The 17,736-nt window shown below is 39.6% G+C and overlaps 1 non-coding gene across 1 annotated transcript; it reads left to right on the top strand.

Annotated features, from left to right (window-relative positions):
• Window positions 1-3,656: 3,656 nt before the first annotated feature.
• Window positions 3,657-3,763, top strand: LOC128286177 (small nucleolar RNA R71). Its single transcript, XR_008276722.1, has one exon. It is a non-coding gene; the product is annotated as a small nucleolar RNA R71 (small nucleolar RNA).
• Window positions 3,764-17,736: the final 13,973 nt, after the last annotated feature.

Raw genomic sequence — 17,736 nt, forward strand, 5'->3', positions numbered from 1 at the left:
CCTAAACTCCTCCGTATATAGCACCAAATTCTGGGACGCTTAGCTAGCGGATTAATCCGCCTAGGCGAAATTGGACCGTACCGAGATCATCGTACCTTGTCATTACGGTCTGGAGATGGAACATTGAGCAGAGTTCCATCGTGAGCTCAAGGTATGTCGGCTCGATAATCCCGAAGAATAGCTCCCACGAGTCAGTGGTTAAGAGAGACCGAATCACATCAGCCATCTGGACTTGTTCTACGGCAGCCCAGTCAATGTAGCGGCCCGCTTCTAAAGGTCATACCCAAAGTATTTGGAAGAGCTCTTCTTGGGGCCCTTGTGGAAACTGTAACAAAGGGTGATGAATTTCTGCGGTTGGACCCGCGGAGGATGACGCTCCCTTCCTATTCTTTGAGGCTGGAATAGTGGTTTTCTTTCCTCTTGAAGATGACATTGAAGGCCTGTGATATAAAGAATAATAATAAGTAAACATATTCAAAGGGGAAGTAAACTATTTCAACCAAAACTACTAATATGAAGCAAACTCAACCACAATAATCGTGGGAATGAGAATAGAAATGTAATGGGTATAAGGTTTTCCTCGTCTCAATTTAACATAAACTGTATGGTAACTAACCTAGGAATGCAATTTAAATGATAGACATTAGCATGATAATAACATGAAAATAAGCACAGTAATGTCATGGATATGAGGTGTGTCAAACAACTAGATTTAATTTGAAATGTATAATAAAGAACTTATAAATGCAAACTAAAAAATAAGGAACAAAAATGAAAACTAGTTCAAAAGTAATGGAGATTATTGTAATAATAAGCATTAATAATGAGTAAAATAGAAGTGAAAGGAGTAAACAAACGTTAAGGGAGAGGGATTGAGCTTTAAAAACGAAATTGATGGCGGCGCACAGGCGTGGTAGGGGGCCGTGTCGAGTTGCAGCGGCTAAGGTTAGGGTTTTTGAATGGAGAAGACAATGAATAGTGTAGCCTATTTATAGATCTTGGGACACATGGCCATAGGACACGCCCGTGTGCCCCAATTTCAGCCCGTCTGTTTCGCATTTTTCCTATTTTGGCGAGTCTAAAATTTGACATACGCCCGTGTGCATCAGGCGTGTTGGTTCCCACGGCCGTGTCGCACGATCGTGTCTAGTTTCGTTCGCTTCTCCCACACCCGTGTGTTCTACCCCACACCCGTGGACATTTGACAAGTTCGACCACGGGTGTTCGACACGGGCGTGTCGCACACCCGTGCTGTTTTAACAGGCGTGTTGGTTCCCACGGTCGTGTCGCACGACCGTGTCTAGTTTCGTTCGCTTCTCCCACACCCGTGTGTTCTACCCCACACCCATGGACATTTGACAAGTTCGTCCATGGTTCCTCCACACGGGCGTGTCGCACGCCCGTGTTGTTTTGGCAGGCTCTACCACGGCCATGTCACACTGCCGTGGCTTTTTATCGTAGCCCGTGTTGGGGAAATCTTTTACCCTATTTTCACACGACCTTGAGCATGCCTGTGTGATTGGCCATGTCTCTGTGGAAACACTTGTATTAAAAATTTCTATTAGTAGGTTAGGAGTTAAATATCAGAATTTAAAGAAATTAATAATGTTAGTGCTTAGGTTGCCTCTCGAGAAGTGCTTATTTATAGTCTAAGCTCGACTTACCTCTTCGTTGATTTATCATGGTGGTTTGAGGAGTTCATACTCCTCGTTCCTGCTGTTAATTTTAAAATAAGGTTTTAATCGGATGTTGTTTACCTTAAAAGTGCCGAACTTGGGATGACTCACCTCAACCATACCGAATAGGAAAATACTGAGTACCGTAAGAGGGATTTCCTCATTTGGTGTGGTAGTGACAATGTAAGGGTCAACGGCATCTAGTAAGACTGTGTCCCTAACCTTAAGTTGATTAGGAGAGGTATCGGGCTTGTTTTTGCGCAGTTTCAGTTTATCATATGTTATCGGTTTGTGTTCTCGCCATTCATCTAACTCCTCTATCCGTAGTCTTTGTTCTTCATGGATGTCTTTATTCTCTACTTGATAATAGTGCACTGCCTCCGCTGTCTTGGTCCGAGGAGATTCCTGCAAGAACGATTGAATATTAGTTTTATCATCGACAAGTTTCATAGCGTTATCTTGAGTCTTAGAAGTTTTAACTGAATTAAGTGCTTGGAGTGTTACTATGTCGTCTCCTGCACCAAGTGTTAGCTCTCCTGTGCCTACATTAATAATGGTTCTGCCAGTTGCTAAAAAGGGTTGTCCTAAAATTAAAGGTACCTTGTTATCATCATCCATGTATAAGACGACAAAGTCTATTGGGTAAATAAATTTATCAATCTTAAAGAGAACATCTTCAATAATACCCTTAGGAAATCTAACTGTTTTGTCAGCCAATTGTATGCTCATCCTAGTCTATTTGGGTTTACCGAGACCTAGTCGTTTAAACATTTTATACGACATAACATTTATACTTGCCCCTAGATCAGCTAAAGCATTATTCACAGATAAACTACCAATTAAGGAAGGAATTGTAAAACTCCCTGGATTTTTCAATTTGTTAGGTAGCTCATTCTTTAGAATAGCTGAGCAGACTGCATTGAACTCTACATGCGATGTAGCGTCTAATTTCCTTTTTTTGCTCAGAAGTTCCCTTAAGAATTTTGCTGAGTTGGGCATCTGGGAAAGAACTTCAATAAAGGGTAAGTTAATATGTAATTTCTTTAAGAGTTTGACAAACATATCGAATTGTTCTTTTGTTCTGTCTTTCATCATCACTTTAGGATATGGCACACGAGGTTCATGATTCTTACTTACCTGTTTAGGATCATCATTGTTTACCTCTTCTCGACCTTTGTTCATCGCGTTGTCTTGCTGTAATTCTGGCTTAGGTGCAACGAATCCTTCCTTATTTTGAGTGCTAATTGCATTGAGGCGTTCCCTCGGATTAGGTTCAGTATTACTTGGTAGGCTACCTTGTGGTCGTTCAGAGATTAATTTGGACAGCTGGCCTATCTGAGTTGCGAGTCCTTGGATCGATGCTTGTTGATTCTTAAGTGCTGTTTCGGTATTTTGGAAATGGGTTTCTGACACCGAGATGAATTTAGAAAGCATCTCTTCAAGGTTTGGTTTCTTCTCTTGTTGATAATGTGGCTATTGAAAACCTTGAGGATTTTGTGGCTTTTGATTCCCTTGACCACCCCAAGAGAAATTTGGGTGGTTCCTCCAACCTGCATTATAAGTATTACTGTATGGGTTATTTTGAGATCTAAAGTTATTGTTACCCATATAGTTGACTTGTTCCTCTTCGGTTGTGGGATTGAAGGATCGGTATTCTGTATGCACACCTCCTCCGCTTGAGTCACACTTCATTACTGGATGTACCTGCGTAGAACCAAGAAAACTATCAATCTTTTTATTGAGAAGTTCTACCTGATTTGACAACATAGTAACTAGTCGACGTTATAAACTCCGGCTATTTTTGTTGGCTTTGTCCTTATAACTTGCCACTGATAGTTATTCAGTGACATCTCCTCTATAAATCCATAGGCATCTTCTAGTGTTTTATTGTTGATGGTTCCACCAGCAGCTGCGTCAATCATTTGTCTTGTCGAGGGATTCACACCATTGTAGAACATTTGAACTTGCAGCCAAAGCGGAAACCCATGGTGAGGGCACCTTCTCAGTAAGTCCTTGTATCTCTCACATGCATCGTAAAGTGTTTCTAAATCCATCTGCACAAAAGAAGAGATATCATTAAGAAATTTAGCCGTTTTAGCCAACGGAAAATATTTTAGTAAAAATTTCTCGGTCATTTGTTCCCAAGTAGTGATAGACCCTCGTGGTAACGAATTCAACCACTGTTTAGCTTTGTTTCTCAGTGAAAAGGGAAATAAACAAAGATGAATGGCATCATCAGAAATGCCATTAATTTTGAATGTATCGCAAAATTCAAGAAAATTCGCCAAGTGCGTGTTGGGATCCTTATCCTGCAAACCATCAAACTGAACAAACTACTGTATCATCTGAATTGTGTTAGGTTTTAGTCCGAAATTATTTGCAGCAATAATAGGTCTAACTATACTAGACTCAGTTCCTGTTAAAAAAGGTTTAGCATAGTCATACATAGTACGTAGAGCAGGATTTGGATTAGCTGCAATTGCAGGAGGCAGCTGATCGCCTAGATTTTAGGCCATCTCTTCGGTTGGGGTTTGAGTATCATTTTCTTGCTCGTTCTCCGTGTAGCGTAAACTACGCCTTATTTCTCTTTTATTTTTAGTGAACCGTGCGATCGATTTCTTCGTCAAAAAGTAGTGGTCCTGATGGGTTTCTTCTAGTCATAAACTATAAAAACCTAACAAGAGAGAGAAAAAGCAAATTAATAAATAATAAAATAAAATAAAATTTCAAGAAAAATAAATGACTAAAGTAATAAAAATTTAGTGTTCATAATATTTCAGTTCCCCGGCAGCGGCGCCAAAAACTTGATCGCGTGATTCGTAACAAGTAATAAATATTTATAATGAAGATCAGACATAGACTAACTATTATCACGACGAAAAGGCAAGCGCACCTATTGAACAATAGTATAGTAACGGCAAGACCGGGATATTGTACCCAAGGGAACCAAAAGTACTAGTAATAACTATCTTTTTATTATCTAGCCTAAGAATAAAAGGGGTTTGTTTTAATTAACTAATTATTTAAACTAAGAATGTACAGAGAAAAGAATTGGGGAATTGCTTTTGGGAAAATCGATTGACTTGAGACAATACCTAAGGAAAAATCCACCTAGACTTTACTTGTTATTCTGGCTTCAAATCGGACGATTTATTCATTCAACTTGTTTCGTAGAGATCCCTAAGTTATGCTATTATCCCTATTCAAGACTAATAATGTCTAATCCCTAGATTGAATAACCGAGACATTTCTCTGATTAACACTCTAGGGTTGTATTAACTCGATCTATGACTTCCCTTATTAAGTTTCACCCTAATCCGAAAAAATCTTGTCACCCTATTTTTAGGCGCGCAATCAACTCTGTTTAATTATGGCCAATGTACTCTTAGACAGGGTTTATTCCTCCTCTAAATAAGAGCGTGTCTTGAATTAGTATCCTGGGATATCCAAACAAGAATTAAGAACACATAATTAAGAACAAGTTAAATATTTATCATACGATTCAGAAAATAATAACAAGATTCGTCTTAGGTTTCATTCCCCTTAGGTATTTAGGGGATTTAGTTCATAACTAAATAAGAAAACATCTCATAAGAATAAAGAATACAAAACATAAAGAAAACCCAAAACTCCTGAAAGGAAATTGAGGAGAGATCTTCAGTCTTGATGATGAATCCAGCTTCTGAGATGGATCAATCGGCTTCCTTAGGGTAATTTCTTACCCTTCTTCTCCGTCTCCCCTTTTCTCCTCCTCTAGTGCGTATTTATAGGCTTTGGAATGCTTAAAAACCCTCAAAATTGGCTTTTTTTGAATTGGACTCAACTTGGGCTCGACAGGGACACGCCCGTGTGACACGCTCGTGTTTGATTACTTCAGGTTGTGTTTGAGCCTACCAAATTGACATGGCCGTGTGGTCTGCCCATGTGAGGAGGTCCATGCCGTGTTGATTTCGTACTTTGGCCCATTTTCTCTATTTTTGGCCCGTTTCTCATTCCTTTCGCTCTCTTATGCTCTCCTAAGTATAAAATATGATATTAAAGCATTAGGAGCATCAAATTCACTAATTCTAATGAGAAATCATCCATAAAATGCATTAAACATGGGGTAAAAATATGTATAATTTACGGTTTATCAGATGTAAATTCACATATCACAGACACAGAAAATAATATTAAAATATTTTTTGGACTCGAATTTGTGGTCCCGAAACCACTATTCTGGCTAGGGTCAAAACCGGATTGTTACAATGACATTTTTCACCAAACAGATAGTGATGCCAAATCTTCAAAGCAAACACAATTGTAACACCCCAAACCCGAGACCATTGCCGGTGTCGGACCCGAGGGGTTAACAAGCCAAGTTCACATGTTTTTGCCCACCAATTTGACATTTCCAGTCAGGCTGGAAAACTGCGTCACTGTCGCCTTAAAAATCATATCTCGAGTGTCAAAACTCGGAAACTGGTTTCGTAAATTTTCCCTAAATTTAGACTCATATATCCATCCATGGATTTATTTCTAGGATTTTTGGTCAGGCCAATTGGTACAGTTTATTAGTTAAAGTTACCCATGTTACAGGGATCGACTGCTCTGACCTTCGCGCGGTATAACTTGAATATCTCTCTGTACAGGGATTTAATGCTGGTGTCGTTTGTTTCTAATGAAACTAGACTCAAAATGGAATCTGTACATATAAGGTATGTCTCCTAATTCTTTTTGGATAATTTATAGTGAATTTTAAAGTTGCGACAGGGAACCCAGAAACCATTCTGGCCCTGTCTCACAATAGCTTTAATATCTCTTAACCTGTAACTCCTATGACCATTTCGTTTCTTCCATATGAAAATAGACTCATCAAGGTTCATTTACATAGCTTATTCACTATTTAATTCCATTCCTATGAATTTTGGTGATTTTTCACATTCACGCCACTGCAGCTGGCAGCATCTGTTTTAAGGCAGGACTTACCTATTTGGTAGTCTCCATGATTCAACTAGTCTTGCCATACATAGGTTCATATATGATCATTTTAACCATGCCAATGGCTGATCATATGACCAACATTCCCATTTCCAAGCCATAGCCACATCATGACACCAAATATATACATACAACCCACAATTAGTCTAAGTTCATGCTTCCTTTTCGAGCCATTTTCGCATGGCCGTACATACTTACATTACAACATATTTAACAAACAAGAGGTAGTCCTATACATGCCATCTCAAGTTCAACCAAAATTTATACCAAAATGGAGGCTTGATAGTGTGGATGACTTGACTTCAACGATCCCAAACCGATTGCTTGAGCGAAATCTAGAAAACGAGAGCCAAAGCAACGGGTAAGCATTTTATGCTTAGTAAGTCTCAAGGAATATAATCAACTCTAATTACAGCAATACATTCACATAGCCAAATGCATCATTTCATTAATACACATTCTTACTTCATACTTCATCATTATATAATTTCACAAAGTATCAATCAATTCAATAACTGAAATTCATTAGTCGATTGAGCGAATGTTGCTCAAACATGTCGACTCTCCAATGCGCATATAACGACCTTATCCTTTGGGCTTTCCGAGTGTACTAATTGAATTCATTACAGCAACCAACACTCACCTCCAGCCCAAGATTCTTCGAATATAACCGGATATAATCACGCACAAATGCCTTCGGTCTTAGCCCGGATCGAATAACTCGCACGAATGCCTTCGGGTCTTAGCCCGGATATAGCCACTAGCACAATTGCCTTCGGGTCTTAACCCGGATATAATTTCCAGCATAATTGTCTTCGGGCTTAGCCCGGATATCATTCAATTTCTCATGCACACATACATCAATAATCATTGGACATACATATTTCATTTTCGTTACTAAGGTTCAAACACAATTATAATCATTAGCATATTCGCCTTCGGGACTTAGCCCGGGTGGAATTCAAATACTCATACACACATAATCAATAATCATACACAACCATATTTCATCTCACATAATTCAAGTAAGGTCACTTCTTGAGAACTTACCTCGGATGTTGTCGAACGGCTTTTTCGGCTATTCGATCACCTTTTCCTTCCCCTTGTCCAATTGTGGCCCTCTTAGCTCTTGAGCTAATTCAAACAAATTCAATTTATTAAAACCTCATTGTGCTTGCTTATGGCGAATATGACAAGGATTTTAAATGGTCATATGGCCACTCTTTAGCTTGAATACACAATGGTCATGCACATTTTATACTACATCAAACAATTCAATACAATTTATTTGAGCATCAAGGAAATGCTAAGGCCTTCAATAGGCTACCCAAGGCCGAATATTCATGTACATGTTGAGGTCAATTTTGCACTTAATACCTCACAAAAACAGCATGCAATTTACTAATTAATGCTTTGCACATTGTGGCCCAAAACTTATAATATAGCATCAAGCACTTATAGGTGTGCTAGGCCGAATTGTGCTTGCAATTTCACAAGCATTCTTCCACATTTTCTTCTTCAAACCAATATATTCATCACTTAGTTCATAACCAAACATAATGTGCAATCATATATATGCATATATGAGCATGGCGAATTTTCAAGGTGTCCATAGCCATCCAAAACACAAATTTTAACTAACATGCAAAAGCATGAATCATGCTCAAGAATGCATCATGGCCGAATATGACAATCATGCTCCTTTTCAACTTCAATCATAATAAAACAAAGAGAAAACTCATAGTCTTACTCAAGAGTAGACAATCCATCTTTGCATGCATCATCATCAAGCTTCACACTTAGCATGCAATGGCTTTATCACTATAACAACTTTGGCCAAATACCATTTCCATGGCATACCAAAGATTTGAGCCATGGCTAACATGCACATCAAGTTAGCAACCAAAACATGCATGAAACTCCCAACACAACCTCATACATACCTTAATCTTGATGTAAACTTAGCCAAATCTCCTTCTAGGTCTCTTCCAACCCAAGCATGAAGCAAAAATCCTCCCCCTTTTCCCTTAGTATTTTCGCCAAGAAGATGAGAAAGGATGAACAAATTTTCTTTTCTTTCCTTAGGACATTCGCCAAGCCTATGGATAAGAATGAACATTTTTTTTTTTTTTTCATACTCTTATTTTATCATTTCTAACATCATCCATTAGTAAAACATGTTGGGAACATGTTTTCCCTTGCCCATAATTTGTCATGGCCGGCCATCCACCTTAGGGAATGGGATAATTGACATGCAACTCCATTTATTTCACTTTATGCATTATTAGGCCACTTAAAAATACACCTATCACATTTTCAAGTCCTAGCACATGGGTCCTTTCTTATAAATTAGCACCTAATTAATAAAAATCGAGACACGAAATATTTACGCATACCAATTCCACATACAATAAGCACGGAATATAACACTTAATTATTCTTGTGACTTGTTTCGTGGTCCCAAACCACTCTCCGACTAGGGTCACATTAGGGTGTCACAACTCTCCCCACTCAAGAGATTTTCGTCCCTCAAAAGCTTACCGTAAATAGGTTCGGATATCGCTCTCTCATAGAGTTCTCGGTCTCCCAAGTAGCTTCTTCTATCCGTGCTTGAGCCATAACACTTTCACTAGCGGAACCCGCTTGTTTCGCAACTCTTTCACTTTCGTGATAGGATACGAATCGGTTCTTCCTCATAACTCATATTAGCTTGAATTTCAATTTCGATGGACTAATCACGCATGCGATGGATCGGATCTATAACGTCAAGCATCAAACGTGGAAGACATCGTGAACCTTTTTGAGTTCAGGGGCAAAATCAAACGATATGCCATGGACCGACTCGCCTCGATATCTCATATGGCCCAATGAACCTCGGCTCAACTTGCCCTTACGGCGAACTCGAGTATCTTTTTCCAAGGCGATACCTTGAGAAACACTTTATCACCCACCGATACTCGATATCCTTACGCTTCATATCCGCGTATGACTTCGACGATCGAAGGCTATCTTCAGACTTTCACGGATTACTTTCACTTTCGCTCAGCATCCCTAATCAAATCCACCGAAAATCTTGCTTTCACCAAGCTCACCAAAACAATGGTGTACGGCATTTACGCCCGCATAAAGCCTCGTAGGGTGCCATCTTAATACTTGATTGAAAGTCGTTGTTGTGCGAATTCAATCAACGGCAAATACCGCTCCCATGAACCACTAAACTCGAGGACGCAACATCTTAACATATCCTCAAGTATCCGAATTATCCGCCGGATTGACCATCGGTTTGGGGTGAAAGGCGGTCTTTGAAATGCAACTTGGTACCCAAAGCTTCTTGCAACTTTTTCCAAAATCGCGAGGTAAATCTCGGATCTCTATCCCACACGATGGAAATAGGCACCCTGTAATCTCACGATCCGAGAAACGATAATTCCGCTTAATTTGTCCATTGAAAATCCAGACGACGGGACAAAGTGGGCCGACTTAGTCAATCGATCTACCACGCACCCAAACCGCATCCTTCTTACTTGTCGACAATGGCGGTCCGGATATAAAGTCCATTGTGACTCGATCCCATTTCCACTCGGGTATCGTGATTGGTGAAGTAACTCAAGGCACTGATGTTCCGCTTTCACTTGTTGACATATTAAACATCTCAAACAAAGTCGGAGATGTCTCGCTTCATACCATGCCACCAAAACCGACGTTTCAAATCATTGTACATCTTCGTACTCCCGGTGGATTGCCATTTGGCTACAATGGGCTTCATTCGAATTATCGAAATGAGTTCAATTCTTTGGGACACACAGACGACTTTTGAACCTCAAACAATCGTCATCGCCGATTTGAAACTCCGAGTCCTTGTTCGAACACACGCAGCCCGCTTTGCAACCAACTCGTCGTCGACTTTCCGAGCTTCTCGAATTTGGTGTGTCAATAATGGTTTGGCTTTCAATTCAGCCACTAACACACCGTCGGATCGGATGCATAAGTGCACATTCATCGTCAGAAGTGAATAACGATTTACGACTCAAGGCATCCGCAACCACATTCGCCTTTCCGGGTGATAGTCAATGATCGATTCATAATCCTTTAACAGCTCAAACCAACGCCTTTGTCGCAGATTTAAGTCTCTTTGGGTCATCAAATATTTGAGACTTTTGTGATCCGAGTATACATGGCACCTTTCACCAAATAAGTAATGTCGCTAAATCTTTAAGGCGAATACGATGGCGCCAATTCGAGATCATGAGTCGGATAATTTTTCTCATGTGGCTTTAATTGCCTCGACGATAGGCCACAACTCGACCTTCTTGCATTAATACGCAACCTAACCCAAGTAGAGAGGCGTCGCTATAGATGACAAACTCCTTGCGGACTCGGGTTGCACTAGAATTGGGGCTTCACCAAATAAGTTTTCAATTGATCAAAACTTTTTGGCATTTCTCCATCCATTCAACTTAACGTCCTTTTGGAGAAGCCGTCATCGGCGTGGCTATCGTTGAGAAGCCTTTACAAATCGTCGGTAATAACCAAGCAAGCCCCAAAAAGCTCGAACCTCAGAATATTTCTGAGGCTTCCAATTAAGTATGGCTGAAATTTTATTCGGTCGACTCGAATACCCGATGCTGAGATACCACATGACCCAAGAAGCTAACCTCTTAACCGTAACTCACACTTGCTGAACTTAGCATATAATTGCTTGTCCCGTAAAATTTGCAAAGACTAACCGCAGTGTTCAAGATGTTCGGTCTCATTTCTTGAATAGACCAAGATGTCATCAATGAACAGGACTACGAATCGATCAAATATGGTCTAAAGATCCGATTCATTAAATCCATAAATACCGTAGGGGCATTAGTGAGCCCAAACGGCATCACTAGGAACTCATAGTGACCATATCTCGCTCAAGGCGCCTTGGGCACGCCTCAATCTCGGATTTGCAATTGATAGTAGCCCGATCTCAAATCTATTTTCGAGAACACCGAGGCTCCTTCATTGATCGAACAAGTCATCAATACGCGGCAACGGATATTTGTTCTTTATCGCCGCTTTATTAAGTTGACGATAGTCGATGCACGATCGCATGGTTCCATCCTTCTTCTTCACGAACAACACCGGCGCACCCCAAGGCGAAAAACTCGGGCGAGCAAAACCTCTATCCACCAATTCTTGCAACCGAGCTTTCAACTCCTTTAATTCGTTGGTGCCATACGATATGGAGCTATCGAATTGGAGTGGTACCAGTACCAATTCGATGCCAAATTCTATTTCCGAACAGTGGTAAACCCGCAATTCTTCGGGAAAACATCCGGTATTCACAAACCACGGGCACAGATTCGGTTTCTTCTCTCGATTCCTTGTCATCGAGCACGACGCAAGGTACGCTTCGCACTTTTCTTACATATTTCGGGCCAACATCGCCGATATTACAACCGGCAACCCTTTAAGTCCGTGGACTCAACCCGAATTATTTCATTATTCGCGCACCTCAAATCGATAGTCTTGCTCTTGCAATTTACAACCGCATCGTGCATGGTCAACCAATCCAAACCAAGAATAACATCGAACTCATCGAACGGCAAAAGCATTAAGTCCGCCGGAAAACAAGAACCTTGCTTAAGATCAAGAAATTCCCTCCGCTTTTGGTCGATGAATCTCGATCGATATACTTTTTCAGAACTCGGTTTGAAAGAATTCCCAAGTCACTTGCTCTCTAGGCACCACGAAGTCGAGTACTCCACCAATAGTAGGCGGACTCGCGTAGCAAGGAGATGGTACACTTTAAGCACTCATCGGGTGTACAGGATAGCTCATCAAGCACCCGGATAGTGTTATCTAACCAAAATTCAGCGCTTCGGCATCATCATCATCCGTAGCCTTAAATTCAGTGGCCCCATGTTTTCGAATCCTATCGATTGGGGCTTACTTGACCTTATTTGGTCATCACCGGAGGTATTGTAGGTGGGGTTGCATTTGTCGGGAATGGAGGTTGTGGAACAGTACCGTGTTGGTTCGAATGTATTGATTAAACCATTCGCTCATCACACTATAAAAGGCTTGCTTAGCCTCGTCATTAGGATTGTTGGCCATAGGTTGAGAGTCCGTCATGCGCTGTCCCTTGCGCTGGAGCAGGCGCCACACTCTCCACATCATCAGCTATCGCCGGTTGGGATCGGGATCCATTGCTATAAACAAACACAAAGTCAAATTGTCGAAATCACCACACTATCGATTCATCATTTAATGGCATGTATAGCTAGACCCCAAACACATCACGGTAGTCCTAGAATCGACTAAACTGTGGCTCGATACCAATAAAATTGTAACACCCCAAACCCGAGACCATTGCTTGTCGGACCCAGGGGTTAACAAGCCAAGTTCACATGTTTTTGCCCACCAATTTGACATTTCCAGTCAGGCTGGAAAACTGCGTCACTGTCGCCTTAAAAATCATATCTCGATTTTAAAAACTCGGAAACTGGTTTCGTAAATTTTCCCTAAATTTAGACTCATATATCCATCCATGGATTTATTTCTAGGATTTTTGGTCGGGCCAATTGGTACAGTTTATTAGTTAAAGTTACCCATGTTACAGGGATCGACTCGTCTGACCTTCACGTGGTATAACTTGAATATCTCTCTGTACAGGGATTTAATGCTGGTGTCGTTTGTTTCTAATGAAACTAGACTCAAAATGGAATCTGTACATATAAGGTATGTCTCCTAATTCTTTTTGGATAATTTATAGTGAATTTTTAAAGTTGCGACAGGGAACCCAGAAACCATTCTGGCCCTGTCTCACAATAGCTTTAATATCTCTTAACCTGTAACTCCTATGACCATTTCGTTTCTTCCATTTGAAAATAGACTCATCAAGGTTCATTTACATAGCTTATTCACTATTTAATTCCATTCCTATGAATTTTGGTGATTTTTCACATTCACGCCACTGCAGCTGGCAGCATCTGTTTTTAAGGCAGGACTTACCTATTTGGTAGTCTCCATGATTCAACTAGTCTTGCCATACATAGGTTCATATATGATCATTTTAACCATGCCAATGGCTGATCATATGACCAACATTCCCATTTCCAAGCCATAGCCACATCATGACACCAAATATATACATACAACCCACAATTAGTCTAAGTTCATGCTTCCTTTTCGAGCCATTTTCGCATGGCCGTACATACTTACATTACAACATATTTAACAAACAAGAGGTAGTCCTATACATGCCATCTCAAGTTCAACCAAAATTTATACCAAAATGGAGGCTTGATAGTGTGGATGACTTCGACTTCAACGATCCCAAACCGATTGCTTCGAGCTTAAATCTAGAAAACCGAGAGCCAAAGCAACGGGGTAAGCATTTTTATGCTTAGTAAGTCTCAAGGAATATAATCAACTCTAATTACAGCAATACATTCGCATAGCCAAATGCATCATTTCATTAATACACATTCTTACTTCATACTTCATCATTATATAATTTCACAAAGTATCAATCAATTCAATAACTGAAATTCATTAGTCGATTGAGCGAATGTTGCTCAAACATGTCGACTCTCCAATGCGCATATAACGTACCTTATCCTTTGGGCTTTCCGAGTGTACTAATTGAATTCATTACAGCAACCAACACTCACCTCCAGCCCAAGATTCTTCGGAATATAACCGGATATAATCACGTGCACAAATGCCTTCGGGTCTTAGCCCGGATCGAATAACTCGCACGAATGCCTTCGGGTCTTAGCCCGGATATAGCCACTAGCACAATTGCCTTCGGGTCTTAACCCGGATATAATTTCCAGCATAATTGTCTTCGGGCTTAGCCCGGATATCATTCAATTTCTCATGCACACATACATCAATAATCATTGGACACACATATTTCATTTTCGTTACTAAGGCTCAAACACAATTATAATCATTAGCATATTCGCCGGACTTAGCCCGGTGGAATTCAAATACTCATACACACATAATCAATAATCATACACAACCATATTTCATCTCACATAATTCAAGTAAGGTCACTTCTTGAGGACTTACCTCGGATGTTGTCGAACGGCTTTTTCGCTATTCGATCACCTTTTCCTTCCCCTTGTCCAATTGTGGCCCTCTTAGCTCTTGAGCTAATTCAAACAAATTCAATTTATTAAAACCTCATTGTGCTTGCTTATGGCCGAATATGACAAGGATTTTAAATGGTCATATGGCCACTCTTTAGCTTGAATACACAATGGTCATGCACATTTTATACTACATCAAACAATTCAATACAATTTATTTGAGCATCAAGGAAATGCTAAGGCCTTCAATAGGCTACCCAAGGCCGAATATTCATGTACATGTTGAGGTCAATTTTGCACTTAATACCTCACAAAAACAGCATGCAATTTACTAATTAATGCTTTGCACATTGTGGCCCAAAACTTATAATATAGCATCAAGCACTTATAGGTGTGTTAGGCGAATTGTGCTTGCAATTTCACAAGCATTCTTCCACATTTTCTTCTTCAAACCAATATATTCATCACTTAGTTCATAACCAAACATAATGTGCAATCATATATATGCATATATGAGCATGGCGAATTTTCAAGGTGTCCATAGCCATCCAAAACACAAATTTTTAACTAACATGCAAAAAGCATGAATCATGCTCAAGAATGCATCATGGCGAATATGACAATCATGCTCCTTTTCAACTTCAATCATAATAAAACAAAGAGAAAACTCATAGTCTTACTCAAGAGTAGACAATCCATCTTTGCATGCATCATCATCAAGCTTCACACTTAGCATGCAATGGCTTTATCACTATAACAACTTTGGCCAAATACCATTTCCATGGCATACCAAAGATTTGAGCCATGGCTAACATGCACATCAAGTTAGCAACCAAAACATGCATGAAACTCCCAACACAACCTCATACATACCTTAATCTTGATGTAAACTTAGCCAAATCTCCTTCTAGGTCTCTTCCAACCCAAGCATGAAGCAAAAATCCTCCCCTTTCCCTTAGTATTTTCGCCAAGAAGATGAGAAAGGATGAACAAATTTTTCTTTTCTTTCCTTAGGACATTCGCCAAGCCTATGGAGAAGAATGAACATTTTTTTTTTTTTTTTTCATACTCTTATTTTATCATTTCTAACATCATCCATTAGTAAAACATGTTGGGAACATGTTTTCCTTGCCCATAATTTGTCATGGCCGGCCATCCACCTTAGGGAATGGGATAATTGACATGCAACTCCATTTATTTCACTTTATGCATTATTAGGCCACTTAAAAATACACCTATCACATTTTCAAGTCCTAGCACATGGGTCCTTTCTTATAAATTAGCACCTAATTAATAAAAATTGAGACACGAAATATTTACGCATACCAATTCCACATACAATAAGCACGGAATATAACACTTAATTATTCTTGTGACTCGGTTTCGTGGTCCCGAAACCACTCTCCGACTAGGGTCACATTAGGGGTGTCACAACAATAGCCGCCAATTCCAAATCGTGTGTTGGATAATTCTTCTTGTGTGGCTTTAACTGTCTCGAGGCATAAGCTATGACTTTGACTTCCTGCATCAAAATATAGCCCAGACCATTCAACGATGCATCACTATATATTACAAATTCTTTACGTGGTTCTATTTGTACTAACACCGGGACTTCTGTCAATAGGGCTTTCAACTAACCAAAGCCTTTCTAAAACTTTTCAGACCATTCAAATTTTATATCTTTCCGAAGCAATTTCGTCAACGGGGTAGCAATCATAGAAAAGCCTTTCACAAATCGTCTATAATAATCAGAAAGTCCCAAAAAACTGCAGACTTTAGAAACATTTCTCTGAGGCTTCCAATCTAGGATAGCTGAAATTTTCCTCGGATCAACTCGTATACTTGATGCTGACACTGTGACAGCCTTAAAACGACCCTAGTCGGAATGTGGTTTTGGGACCACAAAATCGAGGCATAAAAATAATTTAATATTCATTTTGATGCCTATGATATGTGTTAATTTGTGTGTGACATTTTTGATGATTTGATTTAAGGTTATAAATGTGAATTTCACTAAAAAGGACCTAGTAGTAAACTTTGAAAGTAGGATAGGGAAATGTGTGATGACTAATTGAAGCATGCATGCAAAACAATGGTTTGAAAGTAGGATAGGGAAATGTGTGATGACTAATTGAAGCATGCATGCAAAACAATGGTTTTGCATGTCAAATACCCTCTTTTATAAGTGGTGGCGGCCATGACAAGGAGGATGGGCAAAACATGTCATAGACATGTTTTGTTGGTGCAATATGGGAGGAAACATTAAACTAAGGTGAGGAATAAAGAAATGAAAAAAAAAGGAAAGAAGGTGTGTGATCCCCCCATTGCCGTGAGTTGAAGAAAAAGAAAAAAATTTGTTCATCCTTTCTTTGAGCCAAAACTAGGAAGAAAAGAAAAAAAAGAGAAAAGAAAAGCTTCATCCTTTGGTTCTTCTTGGCCGGTTTGAAAGGAGAAAGGTTGAAGATATTCGGCCATATTTGCATCTAAGTTAAGGTATGTTTGATGGTGTTCCATGAGATTCATGCATGTTTTTAGTTGCTAGCTTGAGTTCTAATTAGTCCATGGTTCAAAACTTTGCTATGTCATGGGGATGATATTCGGCCAAGGTGGATTTTGTGTTGATGCCATTGCTTGTTAAATATGAAGCTTGCTAATGATACATGTGATGGTGGATTGATGGCTCTTGGACCTTCTTTTTAGCATTTTTGGAGTGAGACATTAAGTTCCTTGTTTAACCATGACCAAAATCGAAATGATATGGTGTTGTGATGTATTCGCCATGGTATATCCATAAGAATGATTTATGCTTATTGCATGGTAGGTAAGATTTGTGTTTTGGATATATGTTTGTATTTGGTTATAATCAACTTGAGATTCGCCCTTGCACCTATATGTATATATGTTTGCACATGATGTATTGGTATGACATATATACTATCTCAAGGTATATATTTACTTGTGATGATGTTTCGGTTATGAAGTAAATGATAGATGTGTATTAAGCT

Source organism: Gossypium arboreum, chromosome 12, assembly GCF_025698485.1.
Source record: "Gossypium arboreum isolate Shixiya-1 chromosome 12, ASM2569848v2, whole genome shotgun sequence".
Classification (NCBI taxonomy): Eukaryota; Viridiplantae; Streptophyta; class Magnoliopsida; order Malvales; family Malvaceae; genus Gossypium; species Gossypium arboreum.